Below are 25,823 nucleotides of genomic sequence, written 5' to 3' on the forward strand. Positions count from 1 at the left end.
TCTCCTTCCACACATCCAGCTCTCTCAGCACTCTCATGCTGAAACATGACCTCCTGGTGGCAGGACCAAAGCCTTTCCATACATTTGCAGGAGACCCCACATTGTGGGGCTGATACTGGAACAACAGGCAGCAGCTCTACAGGGACACTTCCCTTTCTCCAAGGAGCGTTTTATTTCTTCTGAGAGCATTTGTGGGGCAACTTAATGAGGAAAATAGCCTGCTGGTGTAATCTTCCACCACTGAGCCCTGAGTCAGCTACACTCACACTGCTAGCGAAATGAAAGTAAGCAGGTTGCCATGGAAGGCAGTCTGAAACAGCAACAATGGCATTTTCTGTTTCTCAGAGAAATACTTCTAAAAATACTTTTATTTAATGTAGTATAACTACTATTATTTATTTGTATATATGTATAATATGTACATTAATACAAAGGCACAATATGATTCCTGCTTAACTAAAGCAAAACAAAACAAGCCACCAAACTCAGCAGTGCTCACATCATGTTAAGAACCAGACTTACATAGTGGCAGAGGAAGAACTGTACATCAGCTCATTCTCTATACTTATTACCTGGCACTGCAGAAGCTCAAGTGTGCAGAGACGCTTGGTTTTGTTTAGTTTGATCATGGGAGAAGTGGAGCTCCTGTCACCAGTTCCTGCACAGATAAATGAAAAGCTGGGCTGGAAGACAACTCCAGCTTAAATCCCTGTGCATCCTGCTCTTGTGCACCTTCTCCTGGTAACATCGATTGCTCTTCTACCCACTTGACATTTTGCTAGCTAATGAGTGACATGCCTGGCCTTTTCCAGATTCAACAGCACAGCCCTACCCCCCTATATCACGCAAAGGTAAAAGGTGATTCTGTCACAGATTGTTACAGAAACATCCAAGTGTTTCCGGATGGAGCAGCACAGACTCCATTCACGTAAAGGTTCTCCTTTACAGAGGGGAAGCGTCAAGGAGCAGAGCTGCAGAAAGACTTCCTGGCTGATCAAGCAACAGACAGCACCTTCAGAATGCAAATTTTTGGATTTGAGCACCTTTGGCACCTGTCACTGGGCTGCCCAGAGAGGAGTTGGTCATCAGCACAGATTGTGCTTGTACCATTGCTGGTTAAAGGGTAACAGCATGTGAATACTGACCAGGAAGAAGTAAATTTACAGGTGAAATAGAAAATAATTGCTAGGAAATTCTGGAGAAATGACTGTATCACTTTTTAAATAATTGGTTTAACGGTAATATAAGCATCATTATCTTCCAAGGTGATTATGAAGAGGAGAAAGGAACAGGGTACTGTTGCTACCACCCTTTGCACCAGCAGAACAAGCAAAAATTAAATTGAGGAAAACTGTCTAACAGTACAGCTAATAAAATACCACATTAAATTCAAATGGAAATAAAGGGAATTCAGCTGAGGAATAAAACCTGTCCATTCCTGCCAAGAAAATCCTGTGCAAAACAGCTCCCTAATTGAAAGTGCAGGCAGGATACTTCATCAAACTCTCTCTAACAAGCAGATCCTATCATTTCTCCAATGAGAGAGAAGGAAAATGTACATACCCGACTTGCTCATGCATACGTGCCTCACTATGACTCAGAGAGATCTTCAGAATGCAAGGAAACCTCCTGAGTTGCCACATCATTCATGGACTGATCGCCTGCAAACAAGCATAGTATGGGAGTGTAAGGGAAATAAAGAAAAGCAGGGAAAAAAAAAATATATATATATATATATTTACCAACCCCCCAAAAATCCTGACTCCAAGGAAAGCATCAAGGTTCTGAAGCCCAAATGGCTGACATTATGAGTCTGGTGTTTTGGAAACCCCACACTGGGGCTGAATGTGTGAATGCAAGGATTCCCACAAGCCTTTGTGAACACAGAAGCCTCTGATATGTCCAAAAAGCACCGAACACCAGGCTGGCTGTGACCACAAGCCATTGGAGATGCTGTCAACATATCACCTCTATTGCTCAGTGAATGCTGATGGAGAGCGAGCTTCAGAGCAGGAGCCCCAGTGGGGCACCATCACACCAAGGGAGACACTCATAGCTGGGCTGTGGTAACCCACTGCAGCCACTACACTGGCTCTTGCCAACCTACCCCAGCGCGGCAGTCCATTCATCTTTCCTTTCTCTATTGGCTTTGGCATCCTTCCAGAAGAGATAGCTACAAAGAACTCACAGGTGACTGGAAAGAAGCCCTCCCAAAGCATCCTGTCACACTGGGGATCCCTTCAGCCCATCTCTCTCTCCCTCAAGCAGCTTGCAGGCTTCTGCTCAGCCAGGCCCCCACATTCCCCCTCGCTTCCTATCCTGGCCCCCACAGAGGAAATTGGAAACTCTCAGGGTAGCTGCCAGAGGCACCTGGATACCAGGTGAGGAACCCAGGGCAGCTCCCCAGCATGCTTCTTCCTGCTGAGGAAATCTCTTGGAGGAACCTCTGGGGCAATGGGAAGGCAGCAGGGCTTCCTGCCGGCTTGCAAGCTCTGATTCTGTTCTGTGATTTTCCCTGAGCACTCAGCAAACCATTTAGATGCTTGGATTGTACAGTAATTCATTTGTCTTGGATTATTTTTTTTTCTGTACTAGTGATTTATTCCTGGTCACTGTTTACTCTCCAACAACATATACCCTAGCAATGGCCACACCAGCTATGCTATTAATGTGATAAAAAATTTGGCTCCTCTGCTAGCTGTTCTGTTCCTCTCACAAAGACAAGGAAGAAATGTTTTAAACCAGCCTCTGTTCCTCGTTTACCCTAATTTATCTCCATTACAACAGCTTGCTTCTGGGCCAGCAGGCCAAGCTGACCTGCCTGGCTCCTGCTGATGCCTGCCACCAAAGCATTGCACCACAAGATATTCCACGTGGTGGCACAGAACAAACACCTAAGAAGCATAAGGGCTGAAGATAGGGATGCAGGATGCCTCACCCAGCTCATCAAACCCCAGGTTGCAGAATGAAGAAAGGAAAAACAGAAAAACAGCTTGTCAGGAGTATATGGCACACACAGGTATGTACAGCGGTCTTGTCTATTCCTGGATGAATGTTTGACCTCTCTGAATGAGGTATGGGATAAAGAGGGCTAAAGTGCAGAAAGGTGTTCCTCCCAGGGAGTGAGCTGTGTGCTCTGCTTTCTCACTAAAAAGAAAGAAATTCAAACTTTCTGCAGGATGACCCAAATTTCTCTTTTAAAAACACGGCATGAGGCTTGAATCTTTTATTTCACCCTGACTTATCATTTAAATTCAGAGCAGCAGAAGTGTCTATGTCCTGACAGACGCTCAGCTTATTTCATTCAAAAGCATTCATAAAGTATTTCACACACTAAAGATGGCTGTCACTATAAAGAGTAATTCCTGAAAAGTAGTATAAGTTTTAATGTTAGCTCTGAAATTCATGGATTACATCTTTTTTTTTTTTTTTTTAAATTTGCCAGACCAAAAGATACTAAAGGGAAAAAAAGAAAAAAGCAATAGCAAGCAACATAGTGGTTCCACACTGGTAGGCAGCTAAACACAATGCCTGCTCTCTCATCTCCTTCCTGAAGGGAAGAGGAGGAAAAGGACTTATGGGTTGGGACAAGGACAGGGAAATCACTCAACCAGTTTCTGTCACAGGCAAAACAGTCTCAGTGTGGGGACATTCATAGAGTTTATTGTCTGTTTTAAACTGACCAGTGAGAACTAAAAGCAAACTAAAAACACTTCTCCCTTGCCACCCATCCTTGTCTACTCCTTACCTGAGCAGTCCAGGAGAACAGGGAATGGGGGTTACTGTCAGTCCATAACATCACTGCCACTCCATGGAGCCCTTTTCTCCTTGTTATACAGCTACTCTCGAAGACAGCTTAAAATTCACAAAGGTGTGTTTGTAAGGCCTTGAACCTGGTTCAGATCTAATTCCATGCCCAGGACAAGCTTAGTGGAAGGCTTCCATGAAGTTACTCCTTTCAGATTGGGTCAATACACAGCACTCACTCCATATGTGGCCAATAGAGACAATACATCCCGCTAGCCTCCAAGAACTCACAAGCCCTCCAGTTATTATACACATTACCTTGGCAGCATCCATGTTTTTAAAGCAGTAGAGAGAGCAGCTTTAAACTAAAATATTTGAGTCCCTCTGGACCCAACATCCATGGTCAAAAAAGTCAACTAAAATTCATTAAATCTTACCTCAGTATAATTGAAATGCAAATCTCAGTGAAACATCTTTTAGCTAAACAAATGAATTTCTCTTTGAATCACACAGTGATGCCATTCTTAGAGAACAATATTTGACACAAAGCACACAGGCTCCAGAGACCTCAGAATCTCCCAGCACTCAAATTTCTGAATGATCAAATTGCCATATAAAAACATAAGTAATTAATTGATCCTTACAGCAGGGCTTGTCTGATGTACTCAGTTTAAATAATACATCTTTCAGAATAACGTGTTACTCATCTAATGGACTTGTACATAGGGAAAAAATGGTAGCAACACCTTCCACACCTAAAATGTTTGCAAGAGCCTCAGAAAAAGAAGAGCACCACCACTGAAACAATGGTTGGGACGTCACAAAATTGCGATGAGTAATTTTCAATGAATTTCCCAGGTTAAACAAAATCAGAAACAGTAATTTCTGCTTTTCAACTCATGACATCAAAAGCCAAATCATGTGAATCACTAAATACCGTAATTTCAAAGAATTCATTGCAAATAATAAAAAAAAAAATTCTGGCACATGCCTCCAATATCTGAAAAAAATATGTTGTGTACATATAAACTGAATGCATTTACAGATAAATTATATAAAAATACATAATGTAAATACACATATACACATACATGTAATGATTACTGAATGTGAAGAGTATTGTTTAATGAAAAAAAAATAAAGATGTTTGAGTTTCTATAAAAAAGCCAAAGTAGATTTGGGTGTTGGATTGCCCTGCATTATTTATATGATTATACCTAATATTCTTTTTCTTCTTTTAAAGTCAGGACCTGAAATATTCCTGAATTTCTCAAAGGCAAGTTCTTTGCACCTTATCTTTAAAGCTGAACTATAGTGCACAACTTAACCTTATCCAAGACAGCCTCCAAACTGAGAAGCCAATAAACCAAACAACCAAGATTGTAAACAAGCAGAAGGAGGAAGATAGATATGAGTGTTTACTACATACAAGAAACACAAGGATTGAATTCCACAGCTGTTACAGAAAAGGCAGCTGAATCTGAATGTCGCTTAGAGCAGATGTAGTGTGTTAACCACTGAGATGTTTCTTGACTAGATGGAAAAAGATTTTGTACTGATTGTCATTCAGGACATTTCATGAAGAGTACCTCCCAAATTGGAAATTATTTGCTGTTGCATGGCATTAGATAAGTAGGTGAAAAGGCACAACTCGCACCAGACAATACCTGGTTTCCATGAAGATGGTTTTGAAACTGAGGATGGTATCAGATGAAGAATAAGTAAAACAACTGTTAAATCATGATGATTCCTCTGAGAAATATGAGAAATCTTCAGAGGAAAAATAATAAGAATTATATCATTCAACAATAGGATATTGATTCTCCAATAAGACATGAAGTGTTAGAAAATATTACAAATTCATGCCCAAAAGGTTATCTAGTGACTTCATACTTCACAGCTACTTTTGTGCAGACAATGAGGGAGCAAGAAACAGCATTCCTGACCTGCAGAAAACAAGCTACTGCTGTCAGAGAGCTTGTGGTTGAAACCATTTCCATTCTAATGAAATAGTAAGTCTACAGAAGAACCCTTTCTCCAAGATCAACAGAATGGCTTCTGTAGGCTTCCAGCAAAGAACGTTTGTTAGCAGGTTTCAAGAGAAAGTAGCCTGCTGCCGATCTCTGACCATTGAGATGTTCACATCTCACAATAGAAGCATTGTACATACTTCAATGCCCACTTTAAAACTTGCAGGAATTTTTTGACACCTGAAATTCATGAAATAGATCGTGGCAAGTTCACCTGTGATGCAAACCTACTTACTTTGCTTGATTTAGATTGGATTTGAAAGTAGTACCTGCTGAGACTTTAAATTATGATTAAATTTGAAACATCACTGTGAGACCTCAGAAAAACGAGAGCTCCAGCCCAGGGAAGGAACCAGTGCTGAGTCATTTGGGGAAAGCCATCCATTTTCACGAAAGAAAATCATTACATTTGTTGACCAGAATCTTACCAAATTACAGGATTCTTAACTTCTAGGTATTAAATTTTATCATCTTAAGAATGGCAGAAGTTGCCAAATTTCCTTATAGCGGGGATAAGATAGTTGGACCTCATGTCCAGTGAGCTGTAGAATCTGTACAATACCCATAATGACTGCTGCTGGTGGGAGTGTTGTAATTCCTCTCTCCTGTGCTGTAGCTGGCTGACAAATTTACAGCATGGTTGCAGATGTCGGCAGGCAGTTGTTGATCAGTGCTCAAGGTGACATGTGATGTTCAGAGGTTCCTCTGGCTTGAATGTTTCCTCCCCACATGTCAACCTCTGTCCACTTTCAGTCAGGTGGCTCTTGCTACAGTGCCTTACTGGTGTACATCAGTAACACAGGTAGGAAGGAAATACAGTTTGGGCTTTCTTTAGGTGGTTGCTCAGCATGATCCAGACTGGAACTACATTGTTAGCACTGTGAATTAAGCATTACTGGGAAGAGGAAAATACTGAGACCTAATAGTTGTCACTCTGTGCCACAGATGTGTTCTGCTTTAATAGAAAGTAAGAACAGTGACAAAACTTTAAAAAGAATTGATAAAACTCCTGCCTTTACAGCCTTTTTGAACTTCTGCTCAACCTAACTTTCTGTGACAAGAAAAATTAGAAACTTGACTTCAGTAACTTTTTCCAAATCAAAAATAATCATCTTTCTTATGTCACTAGTTAATTCTTCTCTCCCATTGAAGATTAGAGGTGCTTTTGTGTGAACACATTCCTCCAAAATAATGGCACTATGGATTTACATTATACCCCATATTTCATAACAAATGCCCAGTATCACCTGCAGCGCACAACAGCTGGATACTGAGCCATAACCCACCTTGCTTTTTCCATTAAGTATGTGTTGCAGAGCAGTTAACGCACTGTTAAATTCACATCTAACACTGCTACTTACTTTTCATTTGCAACATTCAGGAAGAAGAGAAAAGCTCTGTTATCTCATTCTTACTGAATGCTGATCAACTGTAGGCTTTGGTGCTTCCTCACTGAGTGCTGGGTTGTTAGTAGTGAAATGTTTTGGAGACATGACTGCCCCCAAAAGACTGTATTGCAAAGTGAGATGTCTGGAGAAAAAAAAAAAAAAAAGAAAATGAAAAAAGGTCAGGGGGGAATGGTAGGGTGATGGTAGTAGAAGGAGAGACCCTTCTTCAACAAAATTTGCAGCAATGAGTTTTCAAAATGTGTCTTGAGACTGGCAGATTATTGGTTTAATATTTGGACTAGGGTTTTTCAAGAAGCTCTTTGAAGTTGGCACAGTGTTACTCCCTATAAAAATGAGAGCTTTCCCACAAATGAGGATAGGAGAGTAGCTTGAGGTCAATGCTTAATTGAAATAGTTCAGCACTGAATTCTGATATACTGCTGCAACTACCATTAAGGAGCTTGAAGAAACTCTATGATAGACTCACTCCTCCTTCTCCACTCTTTCAGACTTTGGCATGAGGGCTGTGGAATAATGGACTAAGTGAATGGAAGATGAATAAATGGTAAATGGGCAAAATGAATGACTGCAAACAGGCAGGTTCTAATTGCATTCACTAAGAAGTTCTAAAGAAATTCCAGAATAATACAGCTGGCCTGATAACAGTGGTGTGCATCTTCTCATTTGCTGGGAGAGAGAACGGGAAAGTGGAAACATGACAACAAAATTTATAAAAGGTGCCAGCAAAGCTGGGACTTCATAATACTGAGCAGTTGCATGATGAAACAGAAGCATAGCTTCCCACTAAAATTTCAGCTCTGTACTAGTGACAAAAAAACAAAAAAAAAGTAAAAATAAAAAAGTAAGAAGAATAGATGGATTTATCTTGAACAGGATGCTAGCCCATACTTACAGCTGGGATACTGGTGCCTTTATGCCCTGAGTGCTGTGAAAAGTTCTCAAAGATGGTAGAGTTAATCTGGATGTTTTATAGAATGGCTCTCAGATGTATGGAGCAGATTTAAGATGAAGAATAACTAATGTTACCAGAACTTTTTAGTATAGCAGAAAAGAGAAAGAAAGAGAGAAAGAGAACTCTCTTCTATAAAGCTGCAGCTATTTTAGAGGAAACAAAGAGGGATATTTGCTATCCTTGATAGCAAATAATGATAGAAGAAAAATCAGTTGTGACCTAGTAAACACAAGGTACTGCCTCTTACTCTGAGTCTGGACACAGTATTTCTGACTATGGCAAGAAATAAGTTCTGGGAATTATTGGTTCTGACTTACCTTGCCCTTTATCCTCTCCTCCACGCACCTGCTGCTGAAGGTGGAAACTTGGCTATGAGCATCTTTACTCTAGGGAAACCTTTTTTTTCCTCTGGTTAGTCTATTCAACAATTAGCACAGTACAGGCCTGCCATAAGAAGAAAAAGTGAGATGGATAACAGATTTATTTAATTGCATTTATACAAATGTAAGACAAAAGATCTCAGTCCATCTGTATATGAAGCCCCATGCAAGCAGTGTCAGTTTGTATTTATAATACAATCCATTTTCATCTTTCACTTTGGAGTCAGAAACTCTTTACTGAACTTCAAGTAGGATACTAATCACTGGAAAAGGTTAGGTGTACATTTTTTTTCAAAACAGACCAGAAACAAGCACAAAGGACACTAGTAGTGATGTATTTTAATTACTTCTTCCAGTGGCAACCTTATCCAGAAGATGTCACCAAAACACAAGTAGTACTCAATGTTCCTACAACAAGGAACATAAATGGAGGGACTTCTAATTTGTAGATGAACCACAAAAGATAATATAAAATAAAGAAGGATGCTGAAAGAATACCTTGAAATAAAATTACCACTTTTCAAGGAGAGGATTAAATCCTCATATCATCATAGCAAGAATGCTGGATACACTGTACAAGGGGAAAATCTGATGGAAAATATAGAATGATGTTTTGAGCACAGATCACATTCTTGCCAAAATTCTTCCCTTAAATTAACAAAACACGGGCAGAGCAACCATTGAGCAAAGAAGTTTTTCATTTTCTGAAAGTTAAAAAAAAAAAACATAATATGGTGAAATTAGAGCTCTTCTTTTATTTGGGTTTGAGGAAATGAATAGTATGTCCAAGAAGTTCACAACGCAGGCAGAGTCCTTAAAAAAAAAAAAAAAACAACCCAAAACAATGAATGGAATCCATCTTGTTGCTTGTCTGAGCAATTAAAGCAATGTTTTCTTGCCAATAAAGTTGTTCCCTTAGCAATCTGTGAAGTTAAAAAACATGGTAACAGAAGACTTAGCTGCACACATGCTTAAAATAGTAATAAAAATGCAAATCTGCTTTGCTAACATGCTGAATCTTGAGTCAAGAGTAACAGGCAAAAATCAGCATCTAACATACCGTATAGTTTCAAGTTCGCCCATAGCACAGAAACTCAACAAGGAGAGAGGGTCAGGAAGTTAAAAGCAATCCTGCAAAAGTTGTAAATGTTGTTCTCTTGTGCTAATGGTGAGCATTTGCCTGGTTCAGAGGCTCCTCTTCAGAAAGTTCTTCTGATTTATTTTCTATTCTTTTTTGGGTGAGAATAATCAGAAGTGGAAGAAATGGGATGGGATGCTATTTTATTGTAAGCTAGGGTTTGAGATCTGGTCAAGTTACTGACAGGTTCTTATTTGTCATGCATTAAGAAAACATTAAAACTTTACTTAAGGGTAGATTTTATATTGAAGTCTAATGCTCAGTTAGATATAAATTAGGAGATCAAGCAATGTGAACAGATAACCAGCCTTACTGGGTGGAAGATAAGGGCTCTAGGAAGTTCTCTTTGCACACCTACCAGGCATTTAATCATTGAGAATACATAGATTTTTTTTCTTTTATTATTGACAGTAATTATCTCCCATTCCATAAAACAGCTTCTTGTCTCTTTGTCATGGCCCAAAAGAGAATGCTTGACAATAAACTTACTTCTTACTAACTTGCTGCTATTTGTGCAAAACCTTACGGGTTTCACACAGGCCTGGACAAACAGCATGGTTAAGAGACAAGCTGTTGGGTCAAACAGAACTGGCGCAGCTATCAACTGGGTAACTGAAGAGATCTTAGCAATTTCCAAATTCAGTAAGTTTTCAGTATATACTTCTATGAGCAAAGCTATTGATACAGAGAAATTAAAATAAGCATTTTTTCTCTTCCATTATGTTCCAAGTGCATCTGTGTTCTGCTCTCTGTACACATCATGGCTAAGTTTGCTTATAGGTCCAAAGAACACTTATCATCCTAACAGACATTGGAGGGAAGAAGTGCTTCCCTAAGCAGCAGTGAGCAACCTGAGTTGCTATCAACTAAATACCAATGGCAAGACAGATTTTATGTCACATGCTGAACAATCATTCTATATTTTCATCCAGTGCTTAGTAGAAGTCATAGAATCATCAAGGTTGGAAAAGACCTCTAAGATGATCCAGTCCAACCACCCACCTATCACCAATATACCCCCACAAAACCACGTCCCTCAGTACAACATCTAAACATTTCTTGAACATCTTCAGGGTCAGTGACTCCACCACCTCCCTGGGCAGCCCATTCCAGTGCCTGACCACTCTCTTGGAGAAGTATTTCCCATCATCCAACCTGAATCTCCCCTGGTGCAACTTGAGGCCATTCCCTTTAGTCCTATTGCTAGTTTAATGAGAGAAAAGGTCAACCTCCACTTCACCAGAACCTCCCTTCAGAGGCTGTCAAACTGCAATTAAAAAGAAGACATAATTATGAGAAAATTACTAGATCTTTAAATCCACTAAAACTACTTTTTTTTTTTTCCTGTTCTGTGCTGTTTTCTATATCAGTAGAGAATAAAACATCACATATTGTTCTTTAATCAAATTCCATCACACAGCACTTGCTAGTACTGACTCCTTAAATTCTAAAATTCTTCACGTTCTAGGAGCTAAGATCATGTTGTTTCTGCAGTTGGCTTATGCACAGCAGAGATTATTTTAAAATAGGATGGAAAACATGATTGTGTAAGCATACCTTCAATTTCCTTCAGAATTCTCCTTGAGGAAAGATCAGGATTAGGTTAAAGCTGAGGCCTTGTCTCTATACGTCTCACTGCAATCAATGGAGCAGAAGCATCAGTTCAGTAGCAAAACCACTGTGGCATGATGATTCACTCCCAAATTTGGTACTGGAGAGATCTGAACCAACACGAGGTTGCATAGTCTTTTAAATTCATTTGGCAACAAACACCCAAAAGGTTTATCATCGCTGTCCTGTGGTACAAACAAAACAGATTAATAGCTGCTAACAGAGGCTGTTTTCTCTTCCAGTCTAGTTTCTCAGTGTTCCTTTTTCAAATGCACTGCCTTCATTTAAGCTGGTTGCTAGAGCTCTTGGAGAATGTAGAGATGGTTCCTACCACAGTGGAGTGTGCATGAGTACTGGTTGTGCTAATTGTTTCCTTCTTTGAGACACTGTATAGGAGATTGTAAAAAACAGAGTTGAGAGTAAGATGCAAAAGCTCTGCATTTCTCTGATGAGAAGGAGCCATGGCCAAGGCTCTGAGGAGATGTGGCTCTGACAGCCACCATCTGGTAAGGGAACCTCCAACTCCAACCTTCTGCCTTTAAGTGAGGAATTCCTCTGGGGCAAGTATCTCCTCCTTTCAGAGTTCAGTGAACAAAAAGCTTTATGAACAGCGCAGTACCTAATTAGAAGTTATTATTAGGGGCAATGGAAAAGAAAGTTATTTCTGTGATCAATGACATGCTTCAGGACTTGTTAATTGGAGGCTGAATAATTCTCAGGCTTAACCTAGAGTATATAGATAAGTACATGTCTGTATGAATGCCTGTATCTTCAGCCCTCTCAGTCACTCAGTGCATTCTGGTACTTGTAATGTTTTGTGATACTAAAAACTAACCTGAACCAAGAGCTTATTGTACAAGCAAGTCAATGAAGAAACCTAGATATTAGCAATTTTCTGACTGCATCAATGTAGGAGAGTTCTAAGCAAATCACAGTAAGCAGCAATAGACTAGACAGCCTATATCCTTCACCATCTCACCTTACACGTTTATTGTTATTGTTTTAAAAAAAAGAAAAAACAAATGAAGTAGAAATATGCCTGATCATTCCTTTCTCCTGGTAAATGGCAGCACCACTTCATATGAAACAGTAAAAAAACCATACTGATCAGCCACCCACACATTTTCTGTAAAACTCTCATAAACTGGATCAACCTTTAGAAAGCACAGCAAGTACTGGCATTTAAGCAATATTATAAAAACTGTCAAACTACAGTAGCATATATGTATCCTTCCTTTGTGCATTAGCTTCCCCATGCAGACACAATGTTACGAGACTCTGCTCAGCAAAGCAAGAACAAGAAATCATGTCTGTCTTCGTGTACATGAGGAATGCAGTTAGCTCCCCCCCCTCAGCCCGTCCAGGATCAAGCTATTCACTCTAGCTCTGAAGTGATGCTCTGAGCCCAGTGTTTGCATCTCCCCATGCAAAAAGGTTAACCACAAGCTTCTCAGTCTAATCCTTGATCTTCCCACACCTTAATTTAAACTGAATTGGAATCTCACATGCCTTGGGAACAGCAACAGTTATTGCCATGCCATATTCTCCTCTTGTCCAAAGTGACTGGCAAGTTCACTGTTTGCCAGTGAAATCTATATTCTGTTTGCAAGGAAAGAGAAATTAAATTGGATAAAACTATTTTAAGATATGTTCAGCTTCAAAACACAGAGCTGCCATTCCATTATTTTTCATAAATAATGCAGTTGCTTGAAAACAAGCTTGGGTTGATTATTTTTCTTCAATATTTCAGGGAAAAGTTGCTGTGAACAGACAGTGGCAGTCCGTCATTTTTCTCATCTGCCTCTGGCTGTTATTTAAGATTTTTAAAATGCTTTAATGTTCCTTCTTGAATTTATGTTCTTCTACAGTTATTTTTAATGTATTTATTTTTAAACACACACAAACGCAGATTTCAGGATGGTCTGCACACCATGAAGAGGCTGCTCAGATGCATTAATAACCTTTAACAGACCACCAGGTCTTCAACATTCACCCTCCTTATTACCAGTCACTCCATAGCATCAGTCTGAACTTCTCAACTCAGAAAACCTTGATTTTGTTGTTGGAACTGTTTCCTGATTATTTTTTTCTTTTTATTCTAGAATTTCCAGCAAAGAGGAAAGTTAGCAAGCTATTATGATTCTCCTCATATTCCAGTAGAAAATTTCCATGCTGGTGTGGTTAACTCTCTTGGATGCATTGCCACAAATGGTGACCTCTTTCTGGAGCACTGGCAGAGTAGAGATTCCTTGAAACCACTCTGAAGTCATCTCAAAAACTAGCACATAAAGCATGTGCAAGAAACACGTTCATCAATTTGAGTCTTCATCTACCTCACACTTGAAGCTGGTATACACAGGTTAACACAGGTTAACATAACCTACTGCAGTCATCTCATTTGCAAGCTTTCCACCAAAGTCCCTACCATTCCCATTTGAACACACTGGCTCTTAAAGGAGGTCAAGCACAAGGTTTTCACTGTTGGGAAGGTTGCTTATTATGGAAGATGGGTGGTGACTTAGGCCATGGAAGAAGAGTTCCGTGGTTATAATGCTACAATGGGACAGAAAGTACCACAGTAATAGCAGTATAGAAAAGTCTTCGGCTACAGCAATTGAGAATGAGTCCAAATACAGCAGCCACTGAAATAAAGGAAAATAGCTACCTACCTTTGGAAGGCTCCAGGAAGCCAGGGATCTCCAACAAGAAATACCCTTGCTTCCACTGCCAACCCTTAAATGAAGTCTGGGAAGGAGTGCATCCTGGCTCCACCCCTTCCAGTTACTCAGGTGCATTGCCTCTGCCTTCTCACCAGGTGCTCAATCACTGTTTCAGGCCATGACTTAGCATTTCTGCTTAGCAGTGCTCCCTTTAATCTTGCATACTATTGCCTTTTGCTGCTGGAAGTCTGCTGCACGTGTTTGTCCACCCGAACTCATTATTTGGATTTCTTTGGTCTTTGATGTCTGCAAGCTTCATCTGTACATGCTACAAGAGACAGTGATTGCTCCTCTCTATCCAAATAGGCAAATTGGAGCTCAACATCTGGGAAGACTTTTTCAAACAACTGTTGCTTTTGAAAGTTAAGGAACGGACCAGGCTATGGAACATTCTTTCTTTAAATAGAAGTTATAATGCCTGCAGTGTGATACTGCATCCCATCTTCAGCACTCAAGGCAGTATTTACTCACTTTTTAAGTGGCCCAGTAGATCTAGTCTGTTTGAGCAGAGACCATGCAACTCATTCCACTCTGGAGTGGAATTTAAAGCAGAGTTTAAAACTGCAGACCCAGAAAATTGATCTTAAAAAACCACTCAACTCTGTGAAGAGCTCATAAACCTAAAATTAAAGCTTTAAAATAAATGCGAAAGCCATCATCTCCTGCATTATGTTCCTCAGCTATACCAATTTAAAATTTTCACACTGAGATAATCAGCATAGCCCAGCTCTGTGTCAGTAATATCACCTATACTAATGCCCTGCAAGCACAGCCACAAACCCTCTCAGGTGGGAGGCCAAGTGCCAACATCAGCTACCAAACTTGGAATCAATTTTTTCTCTCAAGTGTAAATTTATTTTTGTACTCTATGAATCTATCACTGTGTAGAGGGATAGCTGTACACACGTTTTACAGAGATAAGTAAGATGAAACCCTTGACTTATTAAATTCACTTTTTGTAGATGTACAGTACTTCTCCGCTGTGCAGCTGTAACAAGAGCAGGACAGAAGCAATGTCATGCAAAGCAGGAGGAAAGCAAAGACATGGAAATCTTTACTGTCTCCTGAAAAAGGAGCCCTGTTTCTCTTCCATTCACTTTGTTATCTTACTGAGGGATTGTTTTGAATATTTTCACCACTGTTCTCTCAAGGGAGTTGACTACAGCCTTCAATTTCTCACTCCTGTAACCAATGTAAGCAAGCGGTTATTTGTATTCCCAGTTCTTCTTCTCCCATATCACAAAGGTTTATCTGGTCTTTCAAGTGTCCCAAAATAGGCTGGACTTGGAAGAGCCTTTGTAGATTCCTAAAAGAAAAAATACGGATGAACTACATAGTCCTCTGAATTAACAGATGTAATTATTTTCAGTACTGCATCACAGCATATGAATTCATCAAACAAATAGTTTCTTGAAATTGGAAGGTACGAGGAAAAAAGAAGAAAAAGTGTTCTCAAACACTTCGAACAGAGGCCAGCAGTTAGTGTTCTGCTGACAGCAGGCTGCGGTATCTACATTTATTCTAAAAACTAGCAAAATGTGAATAATCCATTTATAATGTACCACCGAAGTAGTAGAAAATATCCTATGAATACGTGCCTTTTCCCCCATATTAGACTATTTGCGCACAACCAGCAATTCTTCAACGTTCTTCATTCACTACAAGAGATAGTGAATGGCTCCCCCTAACTCTGGGGTTACAAACCTCAGTGCGGTTCAAGTTCATACTTTTGGCAGAGACACCCCTCCCAGTAAACAGATCTGCTCACTGCAGTGGCCATTTGTCAATTCTGGAACAAGCAGAGACATTTAGGCAGAAGTGCTGTGGTAGTCCTGTTCTAATGGCTCAGTTATCTGGCATGATGCCTGGCATCTTTTGATGTCTCGTTATCTTGTAAAAGCAGAACAGCTGCACACGTGGTAGAGTTTTCCAATGAACAAGTCACAAGACTCGCAGAGATATAGCTGGTGGAAGAACTGCTGAAATGCTCTTAGAATAATAATAACAACTTATCAATGGCTGGAAGAAAATCATCCTTTTAATTCAGGCTCTGTGAAGAGTATTTGCTTGTGAAATATCTTCCGCTAGTTCTAATGGTCATCTGTAAGAAGGGAATAATAAGAAGAGCACAGCTGTAAGCTCTTCTGAACTTAGCTCTGCTATCAGATAGCTGTCTTGGGAGACTAATAGATAAAAGCAAAACATGGCTTTTCTCACCAAATAACAACTGTTTTGATACATACAGCTTTGAGTTGATAAGCTCCCTGTACATGCCTTCATCTTCAGACTTGTGATCTTGATACTACGACTCTGTTACACACTGGGTAACCAACTCTACTATCTGGGCATCAGCTCATCTGTGACTGTGCAGAAAAGGAAGATTGTTAGGGTTCTTCAGCCCAGCAGAGATTTCCTTGCATGAAAGCTGGTAATATAAAAGAGCTCTAAATGAAACTGCACCTGGCTTTTATCAGCATAAATAGTGAGAGTCTGTATTTCAACCACTAGTCAATAATGAAAGATCCCCTACTCAACTTACATGACCCAGGCAAAAAAACAAAAACAAAAACAAAACATCCAAACTCATATTGCTCATTAACAGGTATTCAGCTGACAGACTACAATTTTCAGAGATGTCAGTCTCTAAAAGTTACGCTATAAAAAAATAGAGACGAGCAGAAGAAACTCAGAGTTAAATAAATTTATACTCAGAGAACTTTCCTATCTGAGAGAGGTGAGCCACACTCCCTGAGGACAGCAAACTCCATGTCTTTCCAAAATAAGCTACAGCACAGCTCCTTTCAAATAAAGGAATGACTCAGAGGGTGCCACTGTCACCACGTCTGGCTGTGAGTCCTTCAGAACTCTCACTGACACCCGCTCTGGCTTTGAACACCAGATGACAAAAGCCAGAGCAATCTTCACACTTCAGGCTGCAGAACAGCAGGTGGTTTGCGTTTCTATTTAATACAAGTGGTAAAATATAATACCACACAGCTGACAAAGTCCCCTATGGTAAAGATCCCAAAAAAAGCCCCAGAAGCAATTCATTCCCCTTTGAGATCCATGCTAAGGACTGCAGTAGCAAGGGTCTGTTCAGAACAGCTCCTCCGTTAGACCAGCCCCAAATGCCCTTGGCACAAGACCAGGGCATTTTGTTTGCAAACAAGCCACCTGGAGAAAAAATGAACCAAATGACACGTTTCTGAGAAGACGCTGAAGAGCACTAAATCAGTGTTTGCCTTGGTTGGAAGAGGAAGTGTGCCACAAAGCCTGATTTTAGTCTGTGGCACTCATACTATTTCTCCCTTGCACGAGGAAACCGCAGCGTGCCCTACCGCCCTCTGTTGCAGGCCCCTTCCCTAACCCCCGCTGCCCTCCCCTGACCCAGTTCCATGCTGTTCCCTCGGGCCCCGTCGCTGTCACACAGAGCAGAGCTCAGCGCTGCCCCTCCGCTTCCTGTGAGGAGCTGCAGCCACCATGGGCCCCCTCAGCTGGTTCTGCTCTGGCTTGAGCAAACCGAAGGACTTCAGCTCTCCTCATACATCCTGCCCTCCAGACTTCACCGTCTTCGTAGTTTTATGTCCTTCTTACACATCCCTCAGGGCAATACTACATGGCAACACTATGATTACCATTACCTTATGAGAAATGTATTGTTTTAAATAGTGTTTTTCTCTTCTTGTCCAGATACAATGCAAGGTGAGCAAACACCCTCCTGCTCATAGCTTCAGTTCTGTCAAAAGATGGTGGCATCTAGAAGGCTTATTTCCTTGAGGAAAACAGCCCATTATGTATTTGTCAGTCTTTTGAGCTTGTATTGCTAAATAGAGACAGAAAACACATTGTACTAGCTCCTCAGGACAGGGATGAACATTTTCTAGTGCTGAAACCTCTGTCTTCCTTGCTGCTCAGGTTACAACTTTTTGTCTTTTACCCATCTGAACCTGAAGTCACCTTATGTCCCAACTCACAGCAGAGGGTTTATGTATCATCTTGCACTATCAAGGCACTTGGTCCCGAGGGAAAAGAACAGAGATGCCTGCATCTAGCAACAACATATACAGGTCATCAAACACAAAACCCTCTGCTTTGTAGCTGGTCACAAAGTTGCCATTGTGTTCCACCTTTTCTCTCTTGCTAAGATCCTGATGTTTTTCATTTTGGTCCATTTTAGCAACTGACTTCATTTTTTATTCCAGTGACAAGTATTGAACATTACATTTTAGTTTCTCTGCAGAAAACCCCCTGCTTGCTGACCATTATCTATCTAGGGTAAATTGTCTGCAGACGCCCAGTATGTGATTATGAAAGATTAAACAAACAGTAAGGGAACAGCATTAGGAATCCAAAATGCCAGTGCTGACAGTGCATGCAATTATGGGTTTGTTACTGAAGGGAGCACATCTTTTTGAAGCCTCGATAGATTTTAAAAGATACAATATCTTTCTGCTAGTGTCACATAGTGGTTCAGGAAATGAGGGAGATACTTTTCTTCCCAGCACTATATAATAGAAAGAATAGTAGATACGAAGGAAAAAAAAGTCTTTGATATTACTTCTCCACTCTTCTCACAATTCTGTGTCAATTCTGTAACAATTGAAAATACCAACACTCCATTAAAAGTCTTACTAGATAATCCCATTCCTTGAATTTTAGGGGATTCTTTGATTTCTCAATCCTTAGTAATCTTAAATAAAACCAACAATTTTCTCTAAACCAAAGCCAGACCTCATGGGGTGAACAATGTTCTCACAAATGTCTATCTATCTATTGATCAATCTCTCTATGTGCTCATAGATTAGAAAACAATTAAACAAACAACACTTGCATTCTGAAGATTAGCAACAGTAATTTTCCTCAGACAGGTTTATCATCAATTTCTCTAACACGCACACAATATGAGAAGTTGAGCGAAACCTGACTTAGGCTGACTAATGAAGATGGTTCTCTTTGTACTGACTGACTGCTCACATTTCATTTGTTTATTTTGACATTCTGGTTAGGTGGATTTTATGCCAGTCCTCTGAAATATCACATACTAGGTGAAAGTCTAGGTCCACAACTGAAGAAAGGGAGCTTGGGGAAGTTGCATTTTATCTACCATATTATCATCTGTTGCCTCAGATGGGATCATCTCTACCTTTCTTTATCATTCTTCCTCCTAAATCTTCTGTATGCAGCCTTTGTAAAGCCTATAATACATTGATACCATATTGACAAGAATCATGATGAATAAACAGAATACCTCAGATATTTCAGGATATCTCTGCCCTTTGGGATTGAAGCCTCTCATGTAGTCAGAAAAGCTCACAACTATAGACAGAGAGTGTGATTTTGCCTACTGTTATGGAGATTTTTCCTCCCAGTGCAAGTTTTCCATATTTCAGATATTTCTGATAGTCCCTCATGATTTCTTATCCTTTCTGCAATTATTCCAATTTGCTTGTACCAATTATTTGTCTATTTCACTTGTAGCTCTATACAGACTAGCCCTGGCTAAACTCTACTTAAACATAGCATGCAGTGTGTGTCTGAGGAAGCTAAAAATCTTTGAGATACTTGTTTGTTTGAAAAAGGTAAATTCTTCCCACAAAGGAGACTTTTTCTCTCTTCCCATTTTTTCCTCAATTCTGAAATTAAGCATGAAATTTTTGCTGTCTTAGGGTTATAGTTGCTGTTGTGGAGCCTCAAAACTGGCGCGTACTGAAAAAGAAGATACAAGGCAAATAAAAGGAATGTATGAAAGGTTTCCAGTAGTCTTATACAGAATCATAGAATCATAAAATTATAAGGTTGGAAAAGACCTCTAAGATCATTTAGTCCATCTGTCCACCTACCCCAATATTACCCACTAAACCGTGCTCCTAAATTCCACATCTACATGTTTCTTGAACACCTCCAGGCGGTGATTTCACCATCTCCCTGGTAAAGCCTGTTCCACTGCCTGACCACTCTTTCAGAGATGAAGTTTTTCCTAACCTGATCTTCCTCTGATGCAACCTGAGGACATTTCCTCTTGTCCTATCACTTACCCAGGAGAATATGCTACATTATTCATAATATAAATGTATCAGATTTCAGGTAGACTTTTCAGGTAGAATTTTGAATGTAGACTTAAAAGATCCCATGATTAGCAGGAAGTCAGTTTGTCAGTTGTCCTCAATACGCAGTGTAGAAAAGTGTCAGTAATGGCTGTGATGAATTGTTATTCAAGAAAATTGTAAACAACTTTAACTCAGAAACAAAGACTTGCATTATCCTGCAACGTACTCGATGCATGTAGGATAAATTAATCTTTATTAAACAAAGACACTGTGCAGCCAAGCAGACAGTTCAAGTATCACCTCATTCCTATACATCACTTACTGAGTTTTTCAGCAAATCATAAGCATGGTTAATTAAAAGAAAAAGAGTACAACCACTTTACTTTGAACGCTTCAGGCAGCAGATGTGATGTCCTAGCTACTGCTGCCATTCCCAGGCTGCATATCAGTGCCCTCTTCCAAACAGCAGTATGCACACACTGCCACTATTTCTACCCTGCATTTGTGTTCAGATTTTTCTCTGCCTTGTGGGTCACATTGTGCTGTGTCTTGGGAACCTCATTCCTTCTCACTGGGGACATTCCTTCTCTTCCTGCTGGAAGACACAGCCAGAGAGGACTGCTGCATTCCAAACCTTGTATCAATGTGTGTAAGGCACATCTGTGAACAAAACACAACACCCAAGTCAGACACAGCCTCCTTCCACCTTCTATCCAGTTTTGTTCATAACATGCATTTTTATTCTCATTTCTCACGTCCTATTGTTGCCTCTGCCCCTTCATAAACAATAATATGGTGAGTGCATTGTACATGTAGAGCAAGCACCCACGTAGTGAGCTACTACATGTCCTTGAATGACTGAAGAGAAAGAAGGGAAATACATGTTATATATTCATACTTACATATAAAGAATTGCCTTTTACCCCAAGAAAACCAAGATAAAATTCAGACAATATATAGTTGCTTTGCATATAAATGAAGGAGACCGTATTTACCAGAGCTGCAGTGCACGTCGGAGGTTTTCTTTCATGTTTAGCACTTGAACTCAGTTAGAAAAATCATTTGTGTCAACTCACAAATCTAAATGTCAACTGTCAGAAAGGGTTTAGCTACTTATTTCACTAGGAAAAGACTTTCAAAGTATTAAAGCTTTCTATTGCATTTCTATTAAAAACAGTTGTATCAATCGGATACAAATGCACTCATTCATAAACTTCTTAAGGGATAAATCCTCTGTTTGAATAATTGCAAATGAAAAGATAAATCCTGAAATTCAGTTATAGTTTAAGTAGTTTTCGCTGTGGGCCAAAACTTTGTAAGACGTAAAGAAAAACTGAAGGATTGGCACAGCAATGTAATTTCCATGGAGAAAGTAAACCTATTCAGCACAATCATTTATCTTACAATTGAACTCATCTTGTTTGGATTTTTAATTCCCATTGTAACTCTGTGTTAACTTCTTTTGACAGAGTGAGTTGTTTTCAAAAAGAAAAAAGATTAAAATAAACCATTTGATCCCAAAGTGAAGAGTGGACCCATCACAGCCACTGCAGTAAACAATTAGAGGTAACTACAGATTAACTCAAATTTAACCTAACTCGCCTGCCTTTAATCCACAGATGATTTAAAAGTGATTCAGAGCTAACAGCTAATAGACAGAAGCCTTCTGAATTCTTTCATTAACGCACAACAGCATCTTCAAACTATGTACATTTCCAGTGTGGGTTAATGGGTTAAGAAGATGAAAAGACTGAAGTAAGGGAAATGAAACCAATTGCTAATTCCTTTCTGTAGAAAGAGCAGGAACAATATTTTGGATGCAGACATCAAAAGAAATTTAAAATTTCAACTGCTGTTGCAGAAAATAGAGAAACAAAACAACTGGCCCAGAGACTTCATGTATCCTCAGTTATCTAAGAAGATGGTACTTCAAGGACTCAAAAGGCTACAGGTGGGCTTTCAGTATAGCTGCCTAGAAGATATAGGGCATAAAGCAGCTGTCTACCAGGTCTGGTCTCTCAGAGGACCCTTCTGTTGAGGTCACAAGCTGCTTCACAAACAGTTGGTACTGAAGCACAGCTCCTTTTGGCACCTTGAACTTTCAGCCAGCAGTCTAAGGCAGCATCCCCTCCACACATCATGATACTGATACTAAATGGAATAAGTTGATTGCACTGATCGCACAGCAGGCTCAAATAGGGAATCTCAGTCATCTGAAAATCTTTGAAGTGATTATGGATTGGCCCAAAGGCAAAGATTTAAGAAAATAGCTAGAAGAGGAGATGGTGATACATGCTAAAGAAGCTCCACTATATAATAAGCTGCCAGAAAATTACAATATGCCTTGTTCGTTGATAGATCCTGTTGCACTGCGGGAAAGCACTGGAGATGGAAGGCTGCTGTATAGAGCCCTCACAACAAGTTGCAGAAGTTACTGAAAGAAAGGATGAATTGAGCCAATTTTCAGAAACAAATGCCAGTTGTTTTTAAATGTTTTTAATGAGAATGGCCAGAGCTCTACCTTTACACTGACTACTGGATGGTGGCAAATGCCCTAAGGATGTGGTAACAGCAATGGAAGTAGAACAAATGGCAGCAGAGACAAATAGATCAGAGACGCTGCACAGCAGAAAGATATTGCTTGCCCAGGTAGAGAACACAGCAGTAAAAGTACATTATGTAGATACTAATGTGCAAAAGAGGCCACAAAAAAAAACTTCAAAACAACCAGAGAGAGATTGAACTGCTAAGACTGAAGACGCGCAAGCAGATTTGGATTAGAAACATAAGGGTTAAGTACTTGAAGCTCACTCTAAAGAGCAAATAAAACAAAGTGATCACAAACACACAAAAAGTAGGAGAAAAAAATCCAGAGGCAGACATGACATAAACAAGAAAAAAAAAATAATAGAAGGGGGAGTACATAATTTTGGTGAATAATCAAAGCTTATACGTTCGGAAGAAAAACCACAAATCTACAGAAAAAGGCCCCTAATGCAAAAAGAGTCAGATATATGCTTCCGCCTCTTCCTCCCACCTACCCCACGGTTCCAAACACAGCTTCTTCCGCAGGGACTCCTGAAAAAGAAGGCAGGCACCATCAGGCCCAAGAAGGAAACAAGGAACCCAACGTCCCAGTGCAGCTGGCACACAAGCACCCAGTCAAGGAACACCTCGCGTCTCCCAGCCCCAACTCATACCAGCAAAAAAACAAAACAAAACAAAAACAAGACACATTGAGCAACACCTGGACTTCCATATGGCGCTGCTGCAGGCCACAGAGTCAGGCAAATGGGACTGGGCAGGCAATGTGGCGGCCAAAGGGTCCGCACCTTTGCTTACAGAGGGCCCCTGGTCACCGCTCCCACTGCAAAGGGCCTGGAAGCCCAGGGCATGGCCAAACCCTGACTTACAGGGCAGCCCCGATCCCAAAAGGCCAAGGGGGGCTCCTCTGCCAGTCAGGGGCACCTTGACCCACACCCCAATAACAGGGCAGTCACCCCACACAGGCTGCCAGCGAAATACAAAGGATCCCACTCACAGACCCTGGGTACTGGCAGGGCGATGACAACTGGGAGCCACAGAGCTTGGTTTCCCACTCACCAGCAGGAGCAACTCTCAGTGGCCAGGCAGTGGGGCGGCACAGCCAAAGGCTGAGGTTGGGATCCCAGCCCCATATATCTTGGCACCACACCTCTGAAAGGCCAGGCATGCCTGCCTGAGTACAGGTAGTCTCACTCATCTCCCTAAGCGCAAGGGGCGCACACAGCCCTGAGTACAGGATGGCACCCCACCCCACATCCAAAAGCCCCACAGAACACACAGCTCCCAGCAACGCCCAAGGTACAAGCAGGCCCACCTGGCTGCAGCATGGTCACCACTATCACGTCTTCAGGAGCCCAAGGAGCAACCTCTCCCTGCGCAGCAGGGAGGTTGCCCCAGCCACAAGTAGCACCTCAACCTGCACTCTCTATCAGGCCAGGAAGGGACTGCTCCCACCAGCTGACTAAAGCAACTGGCTGCACCAGCACAGCCTCTCCAAACCTAATTATGGGGGGGAGCCGCATCAGGGACAGAGGGTTCCACAGCTTGTGACACACGTCTCGGGTACAGGGCTGTCACTTCGCCAGCAGGACACGTAGGCACAGACCCAAGCCCTGGATACAGGGCAGCCGTGGCCACACTACTACCACACAGGCCTGGCCACCTCTTCCTTAGCCCAGCTGCAGTCTTCTGCTTCCTCTTTGTGCGCCCTCTTCATGTGCCCTCCTGCCTCCCAGTTCCACACACGGCTTCTTCCGCTGTCTTCTGCAGGGGCCCCTGAGAAGGAAGGCAGGCACCATCAGGCCCCAGAAGTACCAACGCCCCCACCTGAAGGAAACAAGGAACCCAACGTCCCGGTGCAGTTGGCACACAAGCACCCAGTCAAGGAACACCTCACATCTCCCAGCCCCAACTCCCAGCAAAAAACCAAAAACACTCCCCCAATGTGATGTAGTTTTATTCTTTATTTTGACTGTTAGTGGGGTGTACTTTCATACTTCATTTTCACTTCAGAATTGCGGCATGTACAAGGGAGCTCTGTTGCACATGGTTGTTTCTCTGCTTACCTCTTCTTAGCACTCCCCTGTTTTTGTTTTTCATTTGTCACCCAGGCTTCCGCATTTTCATCTGTTTCTCTTCCATCAGTTGTTGGTATCTTATTAAGTTACAAGACTGTCAGCTCCCAGCAGGTAGTGCCATGCTTACTTTTGAGTTACAAACTAGAGTTTCATGTGAAGGGCCAATGTTTCTTTTTGTTTCCTTTTTATCTTATTTACAGAGCTTTTTCCACTTGAAAATGGTCAAGTTATCTTGACCATTACAGCACTACTCTATTACTCTATTGGCTCCCCCCATTCACCATCAGGTTTTTTTTGTTTGTTTGGTGGATGCTACAACATTTTCTCTTCCGCCTTCCTTCCAAAGGGGGGATTTCTCCCTCTGAGACTTAACTCTCTACGGGGCATCGCTCCAGTCGGGTCAGATTTTCTTCTAGCAGAGCTTCCTCCGTCCATATCCCCTTCCCCCCCCAATCTTCTCCCTTCAGTCACAACGGCAGTTTTTCCACCGCCCCACAGCGCCACGGGCCGCTCGTCATTTCCCCATCCCCTGCAGCCCCACGCGGCAGTTTCCCGCCTCCTCTCGCGGCAGCCTCCGTCCCGCCCCGCCCCCATCCCTTCAGCACTGCGAGGCTTTGCGGCGCGGCGCTGCCCTGTCCCGTCCCGCTCGCCTCGCACCACCTCTCTCACCTCAGCCCGCGGACGCCGCTCGTGTCCCTCTTGTCTCGTCTCGTTCCGTCCCCATTCCTTCCACCCAGCAAGCCTGCCTGGCATTGTCCCATCCCTTCCCCGCGATGTCGCTTTCCCACCGCGCCGTCCTCTTACCTCAGCCCGGGATGCCGCTTGCCACCTGTTCGTCAGAGCAGTGGTTTCCTGTCACGCTGTGAGGACGTTTTCCTCCTTGCGCCTTATATAGGTGTCCCCGGCTCCGCCAGCCAATAGGAGCGCAGAACGCGGCTCTCTCTTCCCGCCGTTTTTGCTTCCCACCGCTCTCGCTTCCCGCCTCATCGTTCCCGCCCTTTCCATCTGGAGGCGATGAGGTCGGAGTCACCTCAGGGTCACCTCGAGGTCACGCGCCCTTCCCAGGTGGCGCCTCCCGTCCCCTCAGGGCGGTGCCGCTTTACAGGTGTTCTCAGCTCACAGCCCGAGCGCCCGGCAGAGCTGGTCGTGAGGGACTCATCTCTTCAG

The 25,823-nt window shown here is 41.7% G+C and overlaps 2 long non-coding RNA genes across 4 annotated transcripts; both read right to left on the reverse strand.

Annotated features, from left to right (window-relative positions):
• Positions 1 to 233: 233 nt before the first annotated feature.
• LOC149919066 (uncharacterized) lies at positions 234 to 11,930 on the reverse strand. The gene is made up of 4 exons (XR_016464751.1): positions 11,214 to 11,930; positions 8,456 to 8,582; positions 1,564 to 1,661; positions 234 to 658 (listed from the first exon to the last, which is right to left on the reverse strand). It is a non-coding gene; the product is annotated as an uncharacterized LOC149919066 (long non-coding RNA).
• An 8,330-nt stretch (positions 11,931 to 20,260) lies between these two features.
• LOC116240604 (uncharacterized) lies at positions 20,261 to 25,581 on the reverse strand. Of its 3 annotated transcripts, none has more exons than XR_004169341.2 (4): positions 25,461 to 25,581; positions 23,894 to 24,354; positions 23,076 to 23,112; positions 20,261 to 20,694 (listed from the first exon to the last, which is right to left on the reverse strand). It is a non-coding gene; the product is annotated as an uncharacterized LOC116240604 (long non-coding RNA). The 3 variants fall into 3 exon arrangements; XR_004169342.2 differs by having other exon boundaries at positions 24,242 to 24,354; positions 25,461 to 25,569; XR_004169343.2 differs by having other exon boundaries at positions 24,079 to 24,354; positions 25,461 to 25,569.
• Positions 25,582 to 25,823: the final 242 nt, after the last annotated feature.

The sequence above is a fragment of the Phasianus colchicus genome, chromosome 2, assembly GCF_987193195.1.
Source record: "Phasianus colchicus chromosome 2, bPhaCol1.hap1.1, whole genome shotgun sequence".
NCBI classification, from domain to species: Eukaryota; Metazoa; Chordata; class Aves; order Galliformes; family Phasianidae; genus Phasianus; species Phasianus colchicus.